General features: G+C 45.2%; 2 non-coding genes across 2 annotated transcripts; both read right to left on the bottom strand.

Annotated features, from left to right (window-relative positions):
* Window positions 1–7,083: 7,083 nt before the first annotated feature.
* Window positions 7,084–7,155, bottom strand: trnaw-cca (transfer RNA tryptophan (anticodon CCA)). The gene has a single exon. It is a non-coding gene; the product is annotated as a tRNA-Trp (tRNA).
* A 4,766-nt stretch (window positions 7,156–11,921) lies between these two features.
* trnad-guc (transfer RNA aspartic acid (anticodon GUC)) lies at window positions 11,922–11,993 on the bottom strand. The gene has a single exon. It is a non-coding gene; the product is annotated as a tRNA-Asp (tRNA).
* Between the last annotated feature and the right edge of the window lie 9,864 nt (window positions 11,994–21,857).

Raw genomic sequence — 21,857 nt, 5'->3', positions numbered from 1 at the left:
AGGATTCACAGTAGGCTGGAATCTTTAACTCTGATGCTCTCAGAAGCCGTGAAAATTCCATCAGTGAGTATGTTAAAGACTGAAATTGATAAATTTCTACAAAATATCAAAGACTCAGGTGATAGTGCAGGCGAGTGTTGAAATGTATTTTTCAATGGTAATGCAGATTATATCGGATTCTTCACCAGCTCTCTCACATAAGGATGTAACCACTGCTGCAGACAACCATATAACCCCAGTTGCCAGGCCCAGAAACAGAGAAACTCATTGGCCCAGCCAGGAAGTCACAACCGGAAATGGGGATGGCAGTGAGCGCATGGGGCTACGCTGTGGCTCCAGTGATGCAATTGGTGAGCGCGCGGTCCTTCTCTGACGGTATGGAGGCGCGTGAAATGCCGAGGCTGTGAGCTCCAACCTCACCCGGCGCAGCTTTTAGTGACGTGGGGCAGGGATTGTTGGGACATCAGGGTGTGGGAAATATCACACAGCAATGTTGAGTAAAATGGAATTTATCAGAGAAAAAAAAGACAGTTTTTGACTGTGGGCAGTGTTCTATCCCTGGGAAATTTCTTAATTATCAATCAAAAAGCTGCAAATATTCCCCAAGTGAAGAACCATCTGTGGACAGAGAAACAGAGTTGGGCTTTCAGTTCAATGACCATTCTCATATTTCTGATCCTCCACTGGTTTAAATTCTGGGAATGGTTATTTAATCTGTTTCATATTATTCACTTCCCTGCAAACTGGCACAGGTCATTATAACAATCGAAGGGAATTCGCTTTTTCTCAATGGGCCTTTTGAATGTTGTCATCAAATTTTGGTGCCAAGTTGAAAAGACAGTTTAAGTGCTGCGGTAAAGAACAGAGTTCTGGAGAGCTAAACCAAACAGCTCAGATCTTTTGTGATTGCTAATAGTACACATGGAACAGGCTGCTGCACCGATAAAAACCACACGCTCTTTTTATACTTAGTCTTATTCGGTTACAATTATCTAGTTATTACACTTGCCTTTTAAAAATTCTGGAATCAGCTTCGCTTTTTTTTCTCGAAAATCGTTCCCGATTTGAATAGCTCTGACTAAATAAAAATGTTGCTGCAAACGTTTCTTTGTCGCTCATCGTTGACTTTGAATCTCTGAACTCTTGCACTTGACTCATTCAAAACGGGGTATTTCCCATCAATCTGCTCTCACCAACCTCCCACCATCTGGTAAATTGGTGATTGATAACCACTCAGTCTTTCCTGTTTTCTACCCGTGCGTTCCTTCACGGTTTCCCTCAGCCCAGTAATCCGCTTACTTGAAAAATGTCGTTATGTCAGAGTAAACCCAATCTGTGTCTTTTCCAATGTCTTTAAATTTGAGTCAATCCTGTTCCAGTTTATTTTATGATGCCTTTATATACCAGTAAAGACCATCCATATTTGCTCTGATGTCTTACATCCAAGTAAGCCCTGTCTTCTGAAAGGCTGCTGGGCCCAACAACCCAAATTCTATGCACCACGTTTCTCCTCTGTGCTGTACAATTTCACCAGTGCTGCAGGAAAGGTATTTGCTGCCCCAGAAGTCACATCTGAATGAGTTTACTCTGCATCTTCCTCAGCTTCCTCAATACAGTGAACACTTCAATTTGGAACAATTCTATCAACTGACGTTCATCCCACAGACATAAATTGCCAACTTCAAGCACAGCTCACCGTTCAATGAGATCACAAATGACCTTGTACTTCAACACTGTTCAGCTGCACTATCCCACGAGTTCTTAATGTGTTTTTATTTGTAGAAATCACTTCATCTCAATCTTTTACAGGTTCAACACAGAGCTTTCATATCCTCTCGAACCACGAACTGCATAGATTCCTGCCATTCTGTGTTCTCCATCTCAATCTGCTGTTTGCCAATTATTCATATTGTGCGTCTGACACTGCTCCTGGCATGTTCTCGAGCACCGAATTATTTTTCACTCTGTGTCTGGTCAATATGTTGCGCCCTGATTGCGTTGTGATTAGTACTCTGTGTTGCGGCCATAGCAATATTGACTCAAATTCGAATCACAGCCGTGACTGTTATTCCCGTCTTTTTCTCATAACGTGTGCTGAAGTATCATATTTTGGGATCAATTAATATTGCAAGAAGACACACAGAGATAGATGTGTGAAATGCCGAGGTTGCGAGATCAAACCTTGCCCAGAGTAGCATTTATGAATATAAACCATTGATTCTTGAAGCATCATGGTCAGGAAAATGACAAATGGTAATGTTAACCAAAACACACTCCGTTGGAAGACATTAGTTTCTGCGGCGTTTTGCGTTGTTTAGTTCATTTGGGAACAACACTGTATATTCTCCTTGAATCTGAAAGACAATTCCTCACAGACAACGTTAAGTCCCCGCTGTCACGGCGCTTTTCATTCCACCGGCTTCAACTCTTCACAGAATTTGATTCAACAGATCTTGACCCTGAGCATTTTTTAAAAAATTGTGCTTCACTTACATGAGGAAGTGTCTCATTGAGAGCTCGATAGTCCCATCCTGCAGACGTCATACCATCATCTCAGAATCGTGGTCTGCTGTTTATCATGTTACTAATACTAGGAGAGGTAGCTGCTGCTCTGCACAATTTACTCAGCTGTTTGGAGATATGAGATAAACATGGTCATATGGTAAACTTTGGTTTCAGTGACGAGACGGCTGAGGGGTTAGGAAAATGAACTGTTAATCTCTTGTGCTTTGCACGTGTTGGGTCAGATTCCACTCTCGCTGCTATTTGCCAAACTTTCCTTCTCTTGCATTTTATGCATTTCTATCGAGTGGAGCTGAAAGCCAATTCTTGTCAGTCTGTCTAACGCAAGGGTGTCGAACAGTCCCCGTTATAACAAAATCAAAAGTAATCACTTTTGCCAAGAGTTGCAATCAGTTTTCGAGAAAGCAGCTTCGCTAAATGAGGTTGGATTGGCTGAAGTGGGGATGGGGCAGAGCAATCATTGTGGCGAACAGGGCAAAGGGAAACACGTTAAAACAAAAACAAACGTGTCGTAATGTGCGCGCACACAATCCAACTCTGAGTGAATCCTCCAGCTGTTTGTTGCTCAGTTCTGGGCGTGAAACATCAGCTAGTGGGGAGGTGGAGCAATCGGAGACAGCGCTGAATAGGTTCCCGTGAATAGCGCTGTGTATAAGAAATGTCAGCGATAAAGGCAGTTTGGAGAATTGAGACATTTCCTTGCAGAATAGGAGAGTGAGAGCTGGTCTGATTGAAACTTTCCAAAATATGAGGGCTATGGACAAAGGAAATAAGACGGTGAGAATGCTCCCATGTCTGAAAGGATCGAGAACGGTTAGGCAGAGATTTAAAGCCATGAGGAGAAGAAATAAAAGTGATGTGGGGAAGAACATTTACACACAGGGAGCGGTAACCCCCTGGAAAACATTGTCTCAGACTGACAGAGTCAGATTCACTCGATATAAAAGGGAATCAGATGGCTATGTTAAAAGTAGCAACGTGCAGAGTTGGAACAAAATATACTTTGTTGTCATAAGTATTCAATATAAAAATACTGCGGAAAGTGTGTAATGTCGCTTATACATAGACATTATTCACTTTGACTGAGAATAAAACTTGAAAAAAATAAATAACAAAGAGAATCCCACTTTCCTTCTCCGGTATTATGGCATACTTCCACCGAGAGTGTCCCTCTCCGGGGTTCCCAGCCCACGCCATGCCGCCGAGAGTGTCCCTCTCCGGGGTTCCCAGCCCACACGATGCTGCCGAGAGTGTCCCTCTCCGGAGTTCCCAGCCCACGCCACCGCCGAGAGTGTCCCACTCTGGGGTTCCCAGCCCACGCCATGCCGCCGAGAGTGTCCCTCTCCGGGGTTCCCAGCCCACGCCATGCCGCCGAGAGTGCCCCTCTTACAGTTACAGGGATAAGGCAAGTGACTGAAACAAAAAGAGATATGCATTTCCTCATTGTGGAGCGCCAGCATCGCGAAGGTGAGCCGCACGGCTCCATCTGAGATGTGGTAATTTTTTTTGATTCTGAGTGAAATTAGAGTTTGCAGAGTCTTTGAGTGGTAGAAATACCAACTCGTCCATGCTTCCCAGAAAACCTAAACTAATGTAATTCTATTTTCCAGCATTTGAGCCGCATCCGTCTAATTCCTTCCACTAATATACCCACACAGATGGCTTTTAAATGTTGTAATTGTACCAGCGTCCACCACACCCTCTGACAGCAAGTTCCATACACTCACCACCCTCTGCTGAAAAGAAAATGCCCCTTAGGTCCCTTTTAAATATTTCCCCTCTCACGTTAGACCGATGCCTCTTGGTAGACCTATGCCTCTTGGTCGACCCCGAGGGCAAGACCTTGTCTACTCACCCCATCAATGCCTCCCATGATTTGATAAAACTTTTGACACTCGGGTGAAAATAGCCTCAGTCTATTCAACCTCTCTCGATAGCCTAAAACCCGCCAACCCTGGCAACATCCCGGTAAATATTTTCTGAACGCTTTTAAATTTCACAACATCCTCCCTGTAGCAGGGAGACCAGAATTGAACACAATATCAGAAAAGAGGCCTAACCAATGTCCTATACAGCTGCAACATGAGCTCCTAATTTTCTCCACTCAATGAACTGGGCAATCAAAGCGAGCATCTCAAACACCTTCTTCACCAAACTCTCTACCTCTGACTCCACTTTGAAGGAATTATGAACCTGCACTCCAAGGTCTCTTTGTTCAGCAACACTCCCCAGGACCTTACCATTAAGTGTCTAAGCACTCCCCTGATTTGCATTTCCTAAATGCAGCTTGTCACATTTATCTGAATTAAACTCCATCTGCCATTCTTCGCCCCATTGCCCCATCTGATCAAGATCAAGTTACACTCCGAGGTAACCTTCTTCACTGTCCACTACACCTCCAATTTTGGTGTCATCTGCAAATTCACTAACCATAATTCCTATCTTCACATCCAAATCATGTTCATAAAAGGACAAAGAGCAGTGGGTCCAGCGCCAATCCTTACAGCACACTGCTTGTCACAGACCCCTAGTGTGAAATGTAACCCTCCATCACCATCTTTTTGCCTTTTACTTTCAATCCAATTCTGTATCCTGAAGTGGGAGGATAGGATAGGTGGGAGGAAGGACAGGTTAAGGAGGCCGGGACAAGCTGGGTTGGTTTTGGGATTCAGTAGGGGGAGGAGGGATTTTTAAGCTTGTGGAGTCCACATTGATACCATTGGGCTGCTTCCACAAGCTTAAAAATCGCTCCTCCCCCTACCGCATCCCAAAACCAGCCCAGCTTGTCCCAGCCTCCCTAACCTGTCCTTCCTCCCATCATTCCCACCACAAGCCCCATCGCCATCTCCTACCTACTAACCTCAACCCGCCCCCTTGACCTGTCGTCCTGCCTGAAATTCAGATATTCCTCAGATAACAAGGTGTGAAGCTGGATGAACACAGCAGGCGGGAGGGAGGAGGGTAACTTCTTCAGGTTTGGCATCCCTGGAAGAGGCTTCGCAGTGAGGTTAAAATTGGATCAGTGATAATGGGAACTTCAGATGCTGCAGAATCCAAGATAACAAAGCATGTAGTTGGATGAACACAGCAGGCAAAGCAGCATCTCAGGACCACAAAAGCTGACGTTTCAGGCCTAGACCCTTTATCAGAGAGGGGGATGGGTGGAGGGGTCTGAAATAAATTGGGAGGGGGGGTGGACCGAAGATGGATCGAGGAGAAGATAGGTGGAGAGGAGACTATAGGTGGGGAGATGGAGAGGGGATATGTCAGTCTGGGGAGGACGGGCAGGTCAAGGAGGTGGGAAGAGGTGAGCAGCTGGGAAATGGAAGTGTGGCTTGAGGAGGGTTAGGAAGGCAGGGACGAGCTGAGCTGGTTTTGGGATGCATTGGGGGTACGGGACGAGGTGGGCTGGTTTTGGGATGCGGTGGGGGGAGAGGGAGATTTTGAAGCTTGTGAAGTCCAAATTGATACCATTGGGCTGCAGAGTTCCCAAGTGGAATATGAGTTGCTGTTCCTGCAACCTTCGGGTGGCATCATGGTGGCACTGCAGGAGGCCCAAGTAGGACATGTCGCCTGAGGAATAAGAGGGGGAGTTAAAATGGTTCGCAACTGTGAGGTGCAATTGTTTATTGCGAACGGAGCGGAGGTGTTCTGCACAGCGGTCCCCAAGCCTCCGAATGGTTTCCTCCACGTAGAGGAAGCCACACTGTGTACAGTGGATACAGTATACTACATTGGCAGATGTGCGGGTCAACAACTGCTTAATAAGAAAAGCCATCTTGGTACCTGCGATGGGGGTGAAGGAGGAGGTGTGGGGGCAGGTGTAGCACTTCCTGTGGTTGCAGGCGAAGGTGCTGGGTGTGGTGGGGTTGGAGGGGAGTGTGGAGCGGACAAGGGAGTCGCGGAGACAGTGGTCTCTCTGGAAGGCAGACAAGGATGGGGATGGAAGAATCTCCTGATCGACTGAAACATAAAATTAGGTGTCTGTACAATAAGTCCTAAATTGTCAGTGTAATGTTTATTCACACTGTGCTGTCACCAAATGAACCAAACAACTGCTCAGAGGAAGACGGCTGTATATTTGAACCTTACGGTAAACAGTTCATGATTTATTTCTCACACTGAAGGAAATGGGCATTTCAGGCAATTGTCATAGAAGCCAGACACTCTGAAAACAGGCCATTCGATCCAACCCCCCTCCAACCCAGCAAATCTCCCCCTCCCTGAACATTACAGGTAATTTAGCACAGCTTATCCACCTAGTCTGCACATCTTTGGACTGTGGGAGGTTACCCGCGCAGACAATTTCTGGGCAGTACAATTGAAGCCACATAACTGGGGCTATTAGCCAGCAGTGCCCATCACTGAGCCACCATGTCGCCCTAACAATGCTTGCCCAACCAATGGATACACCACTTGCCTGAAACATGAAACACAACTGAATCTGGCAACAAGGTTTAGCATGTAATCGAAAGAAGAAATTGAACGATATACAGCCACAGAGAATACATTGTGCTGTTATTTTGAACTATGGGGAATTGAGCTTCTAAATAAACACAATGAGCCTGACGTGACTTGAACACGCAACCTTCTGATCTGGAGTCAGACGCGCTACCGTTGCGCCACAAGCCCCATGCTTGCGCCCGTTGTTGTGCGGAATTTAGGAAGTGGTCATCCCGCAATGATTTCCAAATGATGACTGAGAACAAATGTCGAAGCTTAATCCCTGTTTGTCTCTCTCTCTCCCTCTCTCTTCCTCTGTCCCTCTAAACAAATTTCCCCTGTCTCCATCTGTCCATCGCTCTGGCTCCCTCCTTCCACCCTTGTCGACTTCATTGTGTCAACCCTCTGCTCCTCGAATTTAACTCCTTCTTCTCCATACATTCGGCTCTAACCTTGCTTCTGGGGGACTGATTCTAGTCTGTATGTCATGGGATGGATCCAGGACAGACAAAACGAGGCATAAATGATCTTTGCGGGGTTTACAAAAAAACACCGACTGGGTTCTATTCCCATTTTCCAGTTATTGTCCACAAAGTCAAACAGCAAGACAATATTTCTCAAACTTTATCGAGAAAAAGCGCCATGAATGTCATTGATAGAAATATAGTGTCCACAGACTTGTATCACTTAAGGTCAGACACCAAGTGCCCGTCACTGTAATGTACAAATATAAATACCCGGGGATGTAATTACATCTCACTGAACGATTCAGTACCACGTGACACACAACTAATTCAGGAACCAGCATCATTATTGCATCACAATAGTTGAAGGCCATCACCGCTCATACCACATAAAATCATGGAGCAGCTGTAAGTCCCTGGGAGAGTTTATTAAAGAAACTTCACTGAGAGTCAGACAGCCCTGTGTCGGGAAGCATTCGGATGGCCAACCACAATCATTTTATGTGTGCGCAGATCTCGGTATTAAACATTTTCGAGGCCAACTTCCCTTCCTTCTACGTAAAATTTCAAGACCCATAAAATCAAAATTCTTCAGGTGAGTTTGGAAGCATTTCTCCCGAGGTTGACAAATTATTACTATAAATGCTTGGTTAAAGTTTGAACACAATGAGATCAATGATGTTAAGATATGAACTCATTGGCTTCAAAACCTAGTGCCTGGAATCCCCAACCAATATTTAATGCAATGATGGTGCTGTAAAGCTATCGCCTGTTTACAACAGAGAAAGGCTACATTAGGCTCGACCTGCCTGTGTTTCTAAATAGGAACACAAGTGACACTGCAAATTAAACAAAACACGTGGCAAGCAGGCTGCAGAACCTTTTTGCGAGCATCCGCTACCTGGGCAAATAGGTGGTGAAATGGATATGTTTGCAGTGGCTGTGTTCAGACTATGGCCTTGTCTCCACAATGAAAGTTACAGCCTTTACTTTGGAAGAATAAAATTGGTACAGGGAAATTGCGATTTCAGTAAATGCAATTTGAAGTCATTTTCGCTGACACCTGGGTTTCGGGTATTTAGGCAATCTTTCTTCCGAATAGGCCCGAAACGTCAGCTTTTGTGCTCCTGAGATGCTGCTTGGCCTACTGTGTTCATCCAGCTCCACACTTTGTTATCTTGGATTCTCCAGCATCTGCAGTCCCCATTATCACAGATAATGATGAGCTCCACGTTTTGGAGCAGACAATAATAAAATCCTAACTGAGACAAAAATACTTAGAGTCAGATATCATTAAAAAAAAACCTATGGCATATTCAGAGAACATTCGACCCGTTGAATGTGCATCAATGCTCCGAAGTGGTTACATCCTATCTGTGTAAAACCGCCTATGACGTAAATAAACCACCTGGCCTGCACACGACAGGGCAAGTTCTCATGGCCAATTCAAGAAACCGAAGCAAACCCACACAGGCACGGGAAGAATGTGCAAGTTCAACATGGTCTGTCACCCAAAGTGGGAATCAAACCTGGGTCACTTTCAATGAAAGGCCCCAAAATGCTTCCATCCTACCTGCTGGGGAAGTAAACCCTGTTCACCCTGCCTCATAGGCAGGGACCCTAATTACTATACCTCTGAGGACAGCACGAGTGCAAAAGCCTCTTACTCGTGCACAAGTCAAAAACAACCCCTTAACGATCCTAATTCCATTTTCTATCATTTAAGCCATCTGAACGCCTCATAAGGGGATCAGGGAATCTGCCTCCAGGACACTTCCAGGCAGTATGGCACAGAGCCCAAAAAGATGCTGGCTCAGAACGTTTTTCTGCACATCAACGCAAACCCATCCATCAAACATTTTATATCTTAGCCCCTCTGGTTATCAATCCTCCATCAAGGGGCAACATTTCTTTCAGTCTACCCTGTCAATATTCTTCATTATATTGTACGTCTCGGCCATGTTCCCTCTTCATCACTTCGGCTCGAAGAACAACAACTTCAGTCTGTTCAATCCCTCTTCATGACTGAAACAATTCAGTCCAGACAATATCCAGGTAAATAGCATCTGCACCATTTCCACAGCTATCACAGTCTTGCTATAATGTGAATTACGGAACTGTGCACAATACTCTAGCTATAACCGAATGAGAAAATGAAATGAGTGGCACAGGAAACCACAGAAACTGGGCTTCTACAACGAAATTTCTTCTGATCAAAATGGCCTTTTATCCTTTCCTGTGTTCCTATACTCCAATAATCACTGATTTGTGTCAGTAAAAGCTCTTAAATAAGGTTTGATCTTACAGAGGCAGGTTCTAAACAGATCAACTGGCTTGAAGGTACCAACGGTGAAACTGGGGAACGTGCGCCCAGCAACATTGACTAAAGCAGGGCAGATTGAATGGTGTCAATGTCAAAATGAGTGTTAGATTTGGCAGTGCCTCGGCGAAGTGAACCGATGAAGGTAAAGGACGGTTAGTAGGTGTGGAGCGAAGAGAAATCTCAAAGAGCTGTGATTGAATTCTGACACAACAAATGTGGATACATGTAACAGCAAGGGAAAAATCACCACCTTGGAGAATATTTTCATGAAAATGTTTGATATTTTGCCTCATTTCTGCAGCACGTGTCACAAGGAATAAAAGACACAATCGGTGAGCACATGGTCCTTCGATGACGGTACAGAGGTGTATGAAATGTCAAGCCTGTGAGCTCTAACCCCATCCGGACCAGCTTTTATTGGTGTGGAGCAGGGTTTTGTGGGCATCAGGCTGTGGGAAAATGTCATTGAGCAAAACAGAATTTCATGGACCACACCAGTCACTGTGTTTGGATGATGAACAGTACCCACAGGAAATGCCTCAATTATTAACAAAAAGCATAATTTTTCAACAGGAGAAGGATCATCTGAGGAGGGAGTAACGCGGATGACGTTTTAGCTCAATGATCTATCCCATATTGCTGACACAGCGCTGTGATAAATTCCAGGAAGGGCTGCATACCTGTTTGGTAGTCAATTTGCTGCGTGCATATTAATACAAGTGGTTCCAATGATCGAAAAGAATTAAATTTATCTCATTGAGCAGTTCGAAAGTTGTCTTCAAATGAGTGAGTGTCGGAGAAAACAAATCCATCCATCTCACTTGTATAAGCTCGTGGGGATATCGTGAGAGTGGAAAGGGTGACTTCTGCAAGTTTGCAGCATCAGTCCTTAGCGCATTGCAAAGCATTTGATACATTTGTTCCTGATTGAAGTGCTTCCTGGAAGCGGGGAGCTGAGCAAGATATTGGGTAAACCTATTCAGTTGTGAGAGCCAAAACAGTAATTTCCTTTCTTGCAGTGCGAATGAGATTGTCTAGCGCAGAGAATTTCGATATGTTTTCCCGATCACTGGAGCGTCCATTACCAGAGATCACAATTTGAGGATAAGCTGCAACCCATTTAGGTCTGAGGTGAGGAGAATATCGGCACCAGAAAGCAATGAGGCTGAAGAATGTTGTGGTACACAAAACAATTGAAGCTAAAATAGTGATTAGTTTTATAAGATGGAATTATTCATGGTACTGAAGGCGAGGAGACACTAAAAGGATCTGTGGTGAAAAGTGAAATAGGGTACTGAGTTGTAGAATCCCTACGATCAATGTGAACAGTGGAGCAGGCTGGAAGGACCGACTGGCCTCTTCCTGCTCCAAAGTCTCTCCAAAGCGGCCTCGCACCGACCCTTGTGAAACAACACAAGAAACAGATTATCAGTGGCAGAAGCACCCTTCAGCGAGGACCCGTTACTTCTTGCTATGATTTCGTATCCAACTAGTGAGATGCACTGACGCTAATTTCAACCTTCTTTGAGAGATGTAAGTAAATAGCTGTATTCTTTAACATAGAAATATTGATGACAGTTGGTCTCCTGTGGGTCATGTCACAGAATGAGAATTCCCGTGACAGCGTGGATGTGAAATTGTCTGTGAGCAATTGTTTTCCAGACTCGAGAACAGTGCGCAGGGTTGTTCCAACAAGTCGTATTGAGGCCACCTCTCATCTGAACCACTGTTAATGAGCCACATATTTTGGTGTAGACCATTTCAAAATCGAAAATGAGACTACACTGCATAGAGTCAGAGATCAACGGAACCCGACCGTATAGACAGAGGCCATTCAGCACAGTGAGGCTGCGCCATTTCTTGAAGGAAAGTAAAGTTGCTGGAAAAGCTCAGCAGGTCTGGTAGCATCTGTGAAGAAAACATCCGAGTTAAGGTTTCGGGTCCGGTGACGCTACCTCAGACCGGAGAAGAGCTTTCCGTAAACATGCATTTCCCTACGCTGCACTATCTGGTCTGCATGTCCCTGCACATGGTGGGCAATTTCACACGGTCAATTCACCTCACCAGCAGATGTTTCACCTGTGAGAAGGAAGCACAATGAAGACCAGGGGAGAAGGCACATGCTCCGCATGGACAGCACCCAAGGATGAATCTAAAAGGCACGAAGCCTCCTCGGCAGGGAATTGAACCCTGGTCTCCTGCGTGACAGGCAGGGATACTAACCACTATACTACCGAGGACAGCACATGACTCCTATTACGCTTTAGAGCCCTATGAGCACACTAGGCAAATAAAACTGCTTTGCGATCCAAATTCTATTTTCCATCGCTTGGCACGTCACCTTCTATGCCTTAGCATCACAAATTTACGTCTGAAAGATTCTTACATTAATTGGATGTCTGCCTCTAGAACACTGACAGGCACTGGCTTTCAAATTCCAAACACCCACTAGCTGGAAAAGGTTTTCTGCCCATCTACTCAAACCTTCCGACATCTTACTTTAAATCTATTCCACTCTTTTCATCGATCTCACCATCAAGAGTAAATGTTTCTTTCAGTCTACCCTATCAATATCCCCCATCATTTTGTACTTCTCAATCTTGCCGCCTGTAAATCTCCTCTGCTCTAAGGAAAACAAACCCAGTCTGTGGAATCTGTCTTTATAACTGAAAGTCTTCAGCCCAGGCCATATCCCGGCAATTCTCTTCTGCATCATTTCCAGTGCTATCACATCTCTGCTGTAATGTGAATTGCAGAACTGCACACAATCCTCTAGCGATAGCCGAATGAAGAAAGGAAATAAATGATGCAGAAACCCACAGAAAATTATCTTTCCATCGATGTTTCTTTTGTCTTTTTCCCGAGGCTGATGCTCCAATAATCACTGTTGCATGTCAGCAAGAAGCTATTACATAATGTTTGGTCACACAACCGCAGTATCAAAGAGAATCGACTGGTTTCACGGTTTCATATAAATCTGGAGCACGTTCACCAAGCGGCAGTGACTGTAACAGGACAGACTGAATGGTGTCAATGTGAAAATGAGTGTCAGATTGGGCAGTGCCTCGGCGATGTGAACCGAGGGAGGTAAAGGATGGTTGGTAATTGTGGAACAAAGAGAAATCTCAAAGAGTCGTAGTTGAATTCTGATGCAACAAGTGTGGACACATGAAACAGCAAGAGGTTGAAGGGAAAAACATCATGGAGCAGGGATTGTTGAGGCATTAGGCTGTGGGAATATGTTGCTGAGCAGAACAGAATTTCTTGGACCAGACTATTTGGATAATGATCAGGACCGATGGGTAATACCTCAATTATCAACCAAAAAGCATAATTTTCATCAGGAGAAGGATCACCTGAGGAGAGAGAAACACGGATGATATTATAGCTCAATGATCCGTCCTCTATCACTGACTCAGCGCTGTGATAAATTTCCAGAAGGACTGTTTTTTTCCTGAGGCCACCTCTCTTCAGAACTGATGATAATGAGCCACACGTTTTGAAGCACATGATTTTAAAATCCTAAATGAGACTACAATGCATCGAGTCAGGGATCATAGAAACCCGCCCGTACAGACATAGGCCATTCAGCCCAGTGAGGGTGCACAAACTCTCGAAACAATCAAAATTTGCTGGAAAAGCTTGTCAGTTCCAGCCACATCTGCGAAGAAAACATCACAGTTAACGTTGCAGGTCCAGTAACCCATCCTCAGACATGTGAAGAGCTTTCCGTCAACCTACATTTCCCACGGCTGAACTAGCTGGTCTGCACATCCCTGCAATTTCTCATGGCCAATTCAACTAACCCGCATATGTTTCGCCTGTGAGAAGAAGCCTCAACGGAGATAAGGGGAGACGGCACAAACTGTACACAGACATCATCAAAAGTTGAATCAAAAATGAGTTTGATTCACCGTGGCAGGGAGTTGAAGCCTGGTCTCCAGCATGACAGACAGGGACACTAATCACCATACTACCGAAAACAGCATGTGCCGCTTGTGGGCTTGGGGACGCCTGTATCTCAAAATGCCTCAATTATAAAGAAAAATGCTGCAAACATTCAACTCGTGAAGAGCGACATTTGTGTGGGGAGGAATGGAGGTAATGTTTTTGCTCTCAAAACTTTCTAATATCGTTGTCTCTGCACTGGGTTAAATTGCAAGAAGGGCTTTATCTCTCATTCCAAGTTATTCAATTTCCTGTAAACAAACACAGGTCTTTAAAGTAATCTAAACTTCGGAACAATAATGGGAATATACGATGACGTGATTAGGCTCGAGTTTTCATCACGTTATGGAGGAATAACAGATTTATGAGGACAGTAGTGACCTCATTGATTGGCTGAGCAGCCATAGGGTGGATGGCAGCTTCCCGAGGACAAATGCGTTTTCTTTGCCACTGCAACTTGCCGCATCACAAAGTTGGGGCCATTGAACTGATGCAGTGACAGCGATCAACTTTGCTGGCTGTTCATGTCGTCCATGTTACTATTGTTGCTCATGTCCATGTTAACACCATAACTGCAATATGCAGCATACCCCAGTGGAGTGAGCAAGTGGTGTAATGGCTAAGGTGCTTGATTACAGACGGGGGGAGTGGGGGTTCAAGTCCTACCCAGCTCCCGTGCCGTTCTGAAAGGTATTATGCATCATGGCTAATCTTTCTCCCTATTTCTAAACTGTGATGATATTTGAATTTCAGCAGTAATGAGAGTCATTTCTCTCTTGTGTCAGTGAATGCCACCAATGTGCCAGCCTTAGCAGAGAAAAGGAACCTGAATTTGTCCCACAAGCTTCTCTTGAGTAGCTCTTAGTTTTACAAACCAACCTCGTTCTGGAAAGTGATACAAACATAGATTTAGAGTTGTTCTGACTTACAGACTCAATGGGTAGAATGGCATCTTTATTGTTGTCTGATTGTATGATTCTACAATTAATGTCCAGGTACATTGCTTTTGCACTCTAAACACCAAATATCAATATTGGGCTTGAGGGGATTTTACTGATCTGTAGGGGTGCATTGAGCGCCCAATAGAACAGACAGATTTTTCAAATTAAATACCCTTGAAAATTGAGAGTTGTTGAAAACAGCTGCATTAATCCCAATGCTTATTTACCCTTCTCTAGCCGGATTCATGACTTTACCCTGACAGACTCTATCATGCCCCCATGTACTGAGCTGTGTCTGATGCTCACCCGCTGCTTGCTGCCACCTCTACAGCTATTCCTATGGCCCCAGATACATGTTCACAATCTGAAGCTGAACACTATCTCATTTTTCCATAGTCTCCTGAATCAAAGTGTCTGTCTCTGTTACTGCCTCAGTCAGCTGCTCGAGCATGTCTATGATGTCCTGTTGTATATGAAGCTACTCGTGCTTCCAAAGCACAAAACAACGTCAGTGGACTAACACTGGGTGTGGTTATTGGAGAAGTTATTTCGCATTTGCTGTCAGGGATCTATTTCTAATCCCCAGAGTCAGAGGTCACTCGGCACCAGCTCATAGCCCACCAGGTTCATTTGAAATCACAGTTTTTTGAGCGTTACCCCTTTGTCACCTGAAAGAAGAAAGAAAAACCACCAGTGAACAAGCTGTCCTTTTGTTTGTTGCTTGTGCTCCATCTAATGTGAAACACAAACACTTCTTACGAGACACTGAGCTCAGGAAAGATTGTAAGGTGAATCATGGCATTGACAGAACTAAAGATTAATCAAGTAGATATTGGAACCTATAACATCATTTCTCAACCCTGAAATTAGCAACAATTCCTGCACTGTATTGCCAGTCGTTGTCCTCCGCAGGTCCCTGTATCCACGAACAACCTGGACAAACACACAGAAGGAGGTGTCAATAAGCCTTGCCAATTTTTTTCCGCCCTCTGCCATTTATTCTTTATCCTTTATTCTTCCAGCTCATATCTGTCTGCAGCTCCTAAGTGAGCTCCCTGGCAAACTGTCGTGTCTTAATTTCACAGCATTGTAACAATAACAATCCCACTTGAACCCAGAAATTTCAATCTTAAGGAAAACATCCTACATGCCATCTTCAGCACCTGATTTACCTGTCCTGCCAAATTCAGGGATGTGTTGCCATTCACCCTAATGTCCCTCATTTCTCCTCCCTCGCCCAGTACCTTCCCTTGTATTGTGAAGTATGTTGCTTTGCTTGCCCACTTCAAACATATGACAGTGCAATTCTCCAAATTGGGTTACATTTCTAATTTTTAACTCACTCATACAAAGCATTGCTCTCCTGTTGAAGTCGGAAAACGTCTTCTCCATTATCGACTATCTGGTCAATTTTGTGATTTCGTCAAATTACCCAGTCAAGATTCCATATTGATGTCTACATTAGTAATGAATACCACAAACAAGAAAGGATCTGACATGGCCATACCTAACATCACTGCAAGAATTCAAGTCAATTATCAATTAAGTGCAATAAGATTTATCGTGTTGCTCGTAAGTATATTTTATTCTTTCCATTCGCTAAATTTCCAATTGGGAATGGAACTCCAAATGAGCCCAATAACCAGACACATGGATTTTGAAAGAATAAATCCTCACCTTTACATTGCGCCTTTCAACATCACTGGGACAGTAAAGTGTTTTCCAACACATTAGTCCTTCTAAATGGATTCATGATCGTAATGTAGGAAAATCTACAATCTCCCATTAACAACATGGTAAAAGTAACTGTCCCACTGGTTCTCCTGACAGAGGACAACACGACACATTGTTCTTTGTCCAAACTGTGACATGGACTCTTTTACATCCAGCTGGGGGGTAGAGGGCCCTTCACTCTCTAATCCAAAGGGTGCACCACTCCCTCAGTGCTCTGCTGGTCTGATCATCTTTGCTCACGTCCAGAAATGGGATTTTAAATTTCAAAGGCTTTCACTCAGATGTTGGCTAGACCTAGTTTTAAAGTGCAATTATTTTTATTTCTCAAATTCACCAGTTGTCACAGGAGTATTTGAGACCATGCCCTTAAAGTATTCCCTGTGACTCGAGATTCCAAACCGAACACTCCCACTGCATCACCTCTTTGAAACTGCTGAATTCTGATTCTGGTCTCTGGTTAGGTGCGTCTCTGAGTCCAAATGATTACTCATTTCCAGTCATTTTCCCTTTCAGGCCATTGGACAAATCTATGGGTGCAGTGAAATACCAGAGAAATAGTTGGACTCTTCTCAATGAGATGAATCCCCAAGGGGAATTTAACAACATTCCAACCGCTCATACCATATGCAACAGGGGAATGCCAGGGCGTCTCAGCAGTTGGATTTGAATCCAGCCAATTTTTATTGTTTCATTCTGAGAGCAAGAGCAAAGAAAGATGACAAATAAGTATGGCACAGCAAGGTGGGGAAAGGGAGTGGCCACTGAGTCTGGTTGAATTGCTACTATTGCGGACCCACACAGAAACATATATCGAGCGGTCAACTGCACTGTTCTAACCTTCCTGCAATTTTTATTAAATTATATCGACAGAGCTGTGCCCGCTGTGATTGTGGCCTGAGTGGACAAGGCGATGAATCCTGAAATCTATTCTAGTCTCCAAGCACAGATTGGAACCCTGTTAGTAGAGACCGGCATCTGTACTATTCACAAACTGTCATGTAGGGGTAAACACGCAAGTATTCTTCTGTAAAGAAAGCAAACATGAACAAAGCTTGTGAGGAAGAAGTCAGAGATAGCAAGGCCTGCAGATGCTGGAGTCAGAGACAACACAGTGTCCAGCCGGAGGACCATAGCAGGCCAAGCAGCATTAGACGAGCAGGAAAGTTGACATTTCAGATCAGGACATTTCTTTAGAAGTGGGGAGGTGGAAGGGATCTGGGAGATAAATCTCTTTATTCTTGGGGTCGGATTGTAGGTGGCGGAAGTGGTGAAAATGAGTGATACATTGGATGTGGTGGTAGGTTGGGTGATAAGTGAGGACAAGGGGGATTCTGCCTTTATTTTCTTGAGGGGAGGATTTTTGAAGGTAGAAATGTGGGAAATACAAGAGATGTGGGTTGAGGGTAGTTTTCATCATGAAAGGAGGGGCGCTGCGGTCTTTGAAATGGAAGGACATCTGGGATGTGTGGGAGTAGACTGTGCCAACTTGGGAGCAGATGTGGCAGAGGCAGAGGAATTGAGAGTAGAGGATTACATTCTTGTAGCTAGGTGGATGATAGGAAGTGTGGTCCAGGTAGCTGTGGGAGTCGGTGGGCTTGAAATGGATGTTAGTTTTGAAGTGGTTACCAGAGTTGGAGAATTAGAGCTCCAGGAAAGAGAGGAAGGTTTTGGACATGGTCCATGGCCTCAACAAACTCCGCATCCAACATATGATTCTCTGCCGCGTCTACCACCTACAATCCAACCCCTTGACCAAAGAGATATTTCCCTCCTCACCTCTATCTGCCTTTCACAGGGACTGCTCACTCTGCGACTCCCTTGTGTGCTCCACACTCCCCACAAGCCCCACCACACCCGGCCCCTTTGCTGCAACCACGGGAAGTGCTGTACCTGTCACTACACTGCTGCCCTTAACCCCCTTCAAGGCCGAAAACAAAACTTCCATATTAGACAGGGCTTCACCTGTACATCTGCCAACCTGATCTACTGTACCCACTGCTCCCGATATGGTCTCCTCTACATCAGTGAGACCAAGACTCAGAAACCACTTCGTAGACCAACTACACGTTTTATGTGACAAACGACAACACCTTCCAGTTGCCAAAGATTTTAAATTCCCTGCCACTCGCTGGGTGACATGCCCATCCTGGGCCACAATGACACCACATGCAAACTGGAGGAATAACACCTCATATTGCTCCTCGGGAGCCAACAGTCGAAGGCCTAAACATGGAATTCACCAGTGTTAAAATCGCCCACCCTCAGCGCCATTCCATGTCCAACCCTTCCTCTCATTCCCACCTCCTTGACCTGAAGCAACCTGCCCATCTTCTCTCCCAACCATCCGCACCTCACACCTCACTGGCTAATCCCCACCAATCCCTACCTGCATTCACCCATCACCATCCCACTTAACTTCCTCAGCCCCAACCCTCCCCTCTCTATTAGAACAAAGAACAAAGAAAATTAATGTACAGGAACAGGCCCTTCGGCCCTCCAAGCCTGCGCCGACCGAGATCCTCTGACTAAGCCTGTCACCTATTTACTAAGGGTCTGCATCCCTTTGCTCCGTGCCCATCCATGTACCTATCCAGATACATCTTAGAAGACACTATCGTGTTTGCATCTATCACCTCTACTGGCAACGCATTCCAGGCACCCACCACCCTCTGCATAAAGGACTTTCCATGCATATCTCCCATAAACATTCTTCCTCTCACTTTGAACTCATGACCCCTAGTAATTGAGTCCCCCAATCTGGGAAAAATTTTCTTGCTATCCACATTGTCCATACCCCTCATGATTTTTCAGACCTCAATAAGGTCCCCCTTCAATCTCCGTCTTTCTAATGAAAATAATCCTAATCTACTCAACCTCTCTTCATAGCTAATGCCCTCCATATGTGACAATATCCTGGGGAGCCTCCTCTGCACCTTCTCCAAAGCATCCAAATCCTTTCGGTAATGTGGCAACCAGAACTGTATGCAGTACTCGAAATGCGGCCAATCCAAAGTATGAGACAACTGTAACATGACATGTCGACTCTTGTACTTAGTACCTCGTCCCATGAAGGAAAGCATGCCGTATGCCTTCTTGACCACCCTATTGACCTGCATTGCCACCTTCAGGGAACAATGGACCTGAACTCTCTGCACATCAATTTTCCCCAGGACTTTTACATTTACTGTATAGTTCGCCCTTGAATTTGATCTTCCAAAATGCATCACCTCGCATTTGCTCGGATTGAACTCCATCCGCCATTTATCTGCCCAACTCTCCAGTCTATCTATATTCTGCTGTAGTTTCTGACAGTCCCCTTCACTATCTGCTACTCCACCAATCTTAGTGTCATCTGCAAACTTGCTAATCAGACCACCTATACCTTCCTCCAAACCATTTACGTATATCATGAACAGCAGTGGTCCCAGCACAGATCTCTGTGGAACACCACTGATCACAGGTCTCTAAGTTGAGAAAACACCTTCCACTACGACTCTGTCTTCTGTTGCCGAGCCAGTTTTTTTTTATCCAACTAGCTAGCACCCTTGGACCCCATGTGACTTCACTTTCTCCATCAGCCTGCCATGGGGAACCTTATCAAATGCCTTACTGAAGTACTGAGCTTTCTTCACCGTCCTCATTTCTAAAGAAAGGCCCCGATCCAAAACGTCAACTTTCCTGTTCCTCTGATGCTGACTGGCCTGCTGTGTTCCTTCGGCTCCGCAGTGTATTATCTCTGACTCCAGCACCAGCAGTTCTTACTATCTCTGTTTTTCTTTAAAAACCGAAAGAACTGTGGGTGCTGTAAATCCGGAAGTAAAACAAAACTGCAGGAAAAGCTCATCAAGTCTGGCAGCATCTGTGAAGAAAAAGTCGGAATTAACCTTCCAGGTCCACTGACCCTTCCTCAGTTCCTCAAATGCTGCCAGACCTGCTGAGCTTCTCCAGCAACTTTGTTCTTCTTCTCTCTTTGTTGAAATTGCCACATCTATTCCGATTGGCTGGAGCCTGCCCTCGTCCTCCCTGATTGGTTGGGGGTGCAGCCACACCCACGCAGTCCATCGGAAAAGCCTCCTCCTCTTATTGGCCCTGAGCAGCTGCCAATCAACCTCCTGAGTTCTCCTCCGTTTGTGATGGCATCACACCAATTGTTGCGTGAGAGCATTCCTGGTTCTGTACTGCCTCTAGTCAAGATTTGTCTCTGCCCCCGTCACGCCTCCCCCGCCAGTTGTCGGTTCCAGCAACAGGTTTGCTTATGAAATAGTACAGTTCCTTCAGAGGTCAGTATTTTTAGTCATTCATTTTCAGTATAACACTTTGAGCGCGAAAATAATTTACCTGAGTGAGAATCAATCCCTCTTCTGTGAATCTGAACCCATGTATATCTATTATTCTTTTTCACCTCCGTCCTTCCTGAGCACCTCTCTGACATTGTGTAACCTCCTCTGCCTCTAACCATGGGACCCTGTTACCCATGCTTTGCGTTTTATTGGTCAGATTTCCACAGCTGCCTATCCCCTGACCCTATGCTGCTGATTTAACAGCTCGACCTTCCCACAGGATCTTCAAAAGTCAGGACTTATTCTTTTCCCTCCTATTTCTAAGATTATTGACGATCAAATTCTGCACTATTATTCGATATAATTCATTCCATATTCCATGAGATATTAACAATGTTTTCCTCTCCACCGTCTGACCTACCGAATATTTTGACAATTTTCTCTTTGCAGATTTCCAACAACTGTGGTGTTTTATTACTTTGTATCTCATATGCTCACAGTAAAGCGCAATTAAGAGGTGATTTGTATCTGGGTGGGTGTCGGTTGCCCCGAGATCTGGTAACGTGCTAATAGAAACTGCAGATGCTGGAGAATCTGAGATAACAAGCTGTGGAGCAGAATGAACACAGCAGGCCAAGCAGCAAAGCTTCCTGCTCCTCAGATGCTACTTGGCTGCTGTGTTCATCCAGCTCCACACCTTGTTATCCGGTAACGTGAGGTGGGGCTCTGGTATTGTGGCATGGGGGACAGCCTTGGAGTATTAGGGCTGGGGTTGGGGTCAGGTTTCCCTTGCCAGGACGATGCAGGTGCAGTCACAAGAGCATTATCGCACGGTGGTGGTCCGAGCCGTAATTCTGACTCCGGTGGTAGGGTAATCACGACACAGGCACGGGCGGGAAGCAGATCCACGGGTGAGGCTTCAATATGCTTGGTCTTCCTCCGTGCCTTCCTTGCGGCTGGTCGCCCACCTCCCCTCGCCAAAGGCCACAGTAACAGTGAACTGTGCTCGGGCTCCGCTTGCACAGCTTTCGGAGTGACCTTAGGGGAATGGGATTGTGCGCTGCAGAGCCACTTGCAGCCGCTGGTGCGGTTTTTGTGGCTTCCAGAGTGGGGCAATTCCTCCTCACGTGCCCCATCTCTCAGCATCCTATGGCATTCGCCATCCAGAAGGAACTCACAGGCAAGGAAGGACGGGACATTG

Source organism: Stegostoma tigrinum, unplaced genomic scaffold, assembly GCF_030684315.1.
Source record: "Stegostoma tigrinum isolate sSteTig4 unplaced genomic scaffold, sSteTig4.hap1 scaffold_633, whole genome shotgun sequence".
Lineage (NCBI taxonomy): Eukaryota > Metazoa > Chordata > Chondrichthyes > Orectolobiformes > Stegostomatidae > Stegostoma > Stegostoma tigrinum.
This window is presented reverse-complemented; position numbering and strand designations above follow the sequence as displayed.